Source organism: Stenella coeruleoalba (assembly GCF_951394435.1).
Source record: "Stenella coeruleoalba genome assembly, chromosome: 14".
Lineage (NCBI taxonomy): Eukaryota > Metazoa > Chordata > Mammalia > Artiodactyla > Delphinidae > Stenella > Stenella coeruleoalba.
In genome coordinates, this window is record NC_137160.1 from 4,206,316 (window position 1) to 4,211,061 (window position 4,746).

The window sequence follows — 4,746 nt, forward strand, 5'->3', positions numbered from 1 at the left end:
CCTTTTGGGTCTTTCCTCCACCCACCTGTTTCTCCAACTCCGTCCCCTCGACCCCGAGCAGCCCAGGGCAGCCTCAAAGCCCATCTGAGGCTCCGCCCACCTCTCACTGCCCTGGGGAGGCGGCTTTGCCCGACACCCACGTCTGAAGTGGGAGGTGTCAGGAAACACGCGTCCCCGCCTGCGGTGCTGCCCACGCCGCCTGCCGTCCGCGGCCGCCGCTTCCTCCTAGTGCCCGCAGACCTGCGACGTTTACCTCTGCTGTGGCAGAAGCCCCCGGTTTTACACGGCTCTGGTATTCACGGAGAGGCCTAACATTTGCTGTCAAGAAAACGAGTGTAACTCTAGGTAAGGGACGCACACTCCCAGCCGGGGAGATACAGCGTCCCTTCCCCTTTACCAAGGTCGCAGACTGACCGCTTTGTATGAGCAATAGAGGCCCTGTCGTCACGGGCAAACTGTCCCCTGGCACAGGGACCCCCGGCAGGTGTGGCAGCCGCAGACACTGGGGAGGTGCAGACACACCCAGCTCCACTGATGGGTGGGCTCCGGGCTGGGGCTGGGGGCTGTGGCCTGGGACGTGTGGGCAGAGGCCGGGGCCACAGCTCCCCTCTGTCCCCCACGGCTGGACAGCTTATGAGAGGGGTGGTCCTGGGGCCCTGCAGTACGTCTGGGGTCCAGAGTCCACCCCCTGTATTGGGGGAGGCCAACTCATCTCCAGGCAGGGCCAGAGGGACAAAGGACAGTCCTTCCCCAGGGCAGCGTCCAGCATGTTCACGCGTGGAAATGCAGGGTCACCTGTAACCACTTTTACCTTCAATGTTCCACACATGGTGCACTTGCCCCAAGTCCATCACTGAACCCATCCGGGGCGGAACAGCCCACACACGGCCCACACTCACACTCACACTCACACTCGACTCACACCTGTGCACATCCACACAATTCACACTTACATACACACTCATCTTCAAACACACACACACTCACACGCATCCAAGTGCCCAGGTGATAAAATGACTCAGGTCCCAGCGGACTGTGAGCCCTTGAAGGCAGAAGAGGCATCTTTTCGTCCATTCAGTGAAGGTTTGTTGAGCACCTACTGTGTGCTAGGCCCCGAGGATACTGTGGGAGGCATAGCAGACACTCTGCGCCCTGGAGCTCATACGAGGGGAGACAGACTCTAAGCATCAACAAGTAAGGCACGTCCACCAACAGGATGAATGGGTGAGGACGCTGTGGTGCGCGCATACAGTGGGATTTACTCCATTGTAATATCGCCGTAAAAAAGAATGAAATAACGTATTTGCAGCGACATGGATGGACTTGGGGATTATCATACTAAGGGAAGTAAGTCAGACAGAGAAAGACAAATAGCATATGATACCGCTTATATGCAGAACATAAAAAAATGATACAAATGAACTTATTTACAAATCAGAAACAGACTCACAGACTTAGAGAAGGAACTTATGGTTACAGGGGCGGGGTAAGGGTGTGGGGAGGGATAGTTAGGGAGTCTGGGATTGACACGTACACACTACTACATATAAAATAGATAACGAACAAAGACCTACTGTGTAGCACAGGGAAGTCTGCTCAATATTACGTAACAACCTAAATGGAAAAAGAACTTGAAAAAGAATAGATACTTATATATGTATAACTGAATCACTTTGCTGTACACCTGAAACGAACACATTGTTAATCAACTATAGTCCAATATAAAATAAAAGTTAAAATAAAGTAAGGGATGACTCCAGTGCCTCTCGAATCTAGCCTGCCTGCCAGTATCTAAGTGGATTCTGATGAAAACTCAAGCACTTCTCCTAAGCGCACGCCAGGGGACTCCTCTCAGCTCCGCGGGGCAGGTGTTGCCCACGTGCCCAGGACAACTTCATGGCTATGTAACCAGGTGAGAACTCACCAAGGCCTGGGGATGCTCTTCCCGCTGGCCAGGATGTGGCCGTCTTCACGGAAGGTTGCTACCAAGGGGCGGGAGCCCTGGGCTCTGGACTTGGCAGCATCAGTGCTGGGGGGAATGGGGAGATGCCCCGACGTGGCTCTGGATCTGTGTTAGTGCAAACGCAGACACCCTCTCGGCAGTACCAGCCTATGCTGCCCTCTGATTTCTAGACGGTCGTTTCTTAGAAAGCACCTGGAAAGTAACAGCAAAGCATCGGCCCACTACAGCCCCCAAAGGAACCACAGTATTGGTTGTACACTCATTGGTGAGGTCAAACTGTTCATTGCAACATCTGAAATAATTAGACATCAGTACCTAATTGCATCTTTCTTCCTTCAGGTAACATCTTAGATATCAAATTTAATAAGCCAATAAAACAATACACGCTGTCCCCATGTGTGCCCCTGTTTTGCAAACACTGGCCCTTTCTCCACAAAGACACAGCAGGGGGAGGGAACAGGGAGTGGGCATTCAGCTCGCTGTCACCTCAGCAAGAAAAATGAAAAAGTGTCCCCGCCAGTCAGAGGAGGAGGGGGGCTTGTGTGTGGCGAGCTCATGGCCCCTGGGCGGAGCCCCTAGACTCGCCCTTGGCCTGAGCCCTCCTGGTCTGATGGAGGGTTTGGCCTCCTCACCCTCCAGTTCTGGAAGGTGCGTGCTCAGTGTGCAGGGTGTGGGGTGGGGGCAGGCTGGAAGCTGGCGCCCTGACCTGGGACCTCCAGCGCACCCTCACCCCCAGACTTGGCCTCCTAGCTTCAGCTTGTGCCGGTGGACAGGGCTGCTGCCGCCCGTGGGCTGGAGAGCCCTGCAGGGAGCACCTGCTTGGCAGCCCCGCAGTGCCTGGCGAGGGGCGGGGGTGCAGGGCTGGGGCCCTGGGCAGCCCATGGCGGAGGGCCCAGCAGGACCTCCAGGGCAGCCTGGAAGCAGGAGTGGCCTGGTCTCCCCGCCAGACCAGCGCAGTGATTTACACTCAGTCCTGGCTCAGAGCTGGGCCTCGGTGACTCCCCGGCGGCCAGCGCGAATGACCAAACCAGAGCAGGCTTTTTATGGTCATCTCTTTACCACACATAACATAAACCACCCGGGGGCCAGGCGTGGTGGGCAAGAAATAAACGAGGACCCCGCACCGCTGCCGAGAGCAGGGCTGCCGGGAACCGGCCCCGGGGCCCACCTTACAGTGGCTCCACGGGTTCCCAGGTGGCCCTTCCTGACCACAGCTGTGTGTCCGGGAGGAGGGAGTGCTGACGCAGGCCCCATGGGATGGAGTCACCTTCCCCACCATCTGCACCCAGTCTCAGCCCCCGTCTGGGGCCATCAGGGGGGCACCTGTGCCCCTCCTGGCCTCAGGTTTGCTCATCCTTAAAATGGGCTTGACAGCAGCCCCTCCCAGGGTTGTCGGGACAGGAAAAGTCTTTGCATAACAGATGCCAGGTTGCAAAATAGCAGGACCATCTCCCCAGTCTCCCCAGCACGTCCTCTGGGGAGACGCCGGCTCACACGCGGCGCCTGGCCATGCATCCTCTCTGGGCTGAGTGCGGCCGGCAGGCAGCTCACTCCATCCACGGTCTCTAAGAACAACTTCCCTCCGACCCCCCCGGTTCTCTCAGCGAACCGAGGTCTCTACCTTGAGATGTGGAGGGGGATGGAGGGCCTTGCGGGTGCTGGGAACAGACCTGATTCCTGGGGTGAAGCGTGGACTGTTCAGTTATTCCCAGGAGGAATCAAGCGAGCGCCTCAGAACCAGCTCCTGTCCGGTGGCCCACATCCACGTCACGTGCTGAGCCCTGACTTCCGCTCTGACCTTCTGCTCATCGATCATTTCTGTCTGGTGATGACCCACCACGGAAGGCGGTGGAGAACAGAAGCAACGATGTTTATTGAGCACTAATCCTAACACTCAAAAGATGGTAAACAGTCTTGCTTTCATGATAAATATTTGCCAAGTTTGCTTTTCCTTGACCCCGACTTGTCCCTGTAGAACTCCACCATGCTCATCGGACCATCTCTTTTCGAGGTTGTTCGAACTGAATTCCATTTCTCAAAAGAGCTGGCAATCCTACTGACCCTTACACAGCTGGGAATCTAGTGCAAACTCACCAGCAGTGCCTTTTAGAGATTCTGATCGCGGGGCTTACCTTCTCTGAACACCATACGTTCACTCTGATACAATCTGCAGAGCAAATCCCTCCTTTGAGAAAGACCCTCTACCCACGGGGGTTTAAGACAAGTGCAGAGCGACATCTCTCTTTTGATGGGATGCCACTGCATAAAGACTAGGAAGTGGGAGAGATAAAGGAAAGAAAGATCTGAAAGGCGGTTGCCGGCGGGCAGGGAAAACAGGGAGAGGTTGGTAAAAGTGTTCAGACTTCCAGCTACCAACGAATGAGGTCTGAGGGTCTAATGTACAGAACGGTGACTAAAGTGGTAACGCTGGGGTGTAGAGTTGAAGTTAGCTCTGAGGGTAGAACTTAAATGATCTCACACACACAGAGGTACACGTGGAAGGTGACGATGTGTTAATTAGCTTGATGTGGGGAATCCTTTCACACCGTGTACGTATATCAAAGCATCACGGTGTACACGTTAACTATCTTACACTTCTATTTGTCAGTTATACCTCATTAAAGCTGGGGGCAAGGGTGGAAGAAAAGAAAAACCACAGAAATGTTGGAAGACATTTGAATTTAGTTTTTTTTTCTTTCCAAACTCATCTGATTTTAAAATTAACAACAGAGTACAAATAAAATTTTTGGTAAATAAAATTTATCTTCATCTCCATTTTCTGA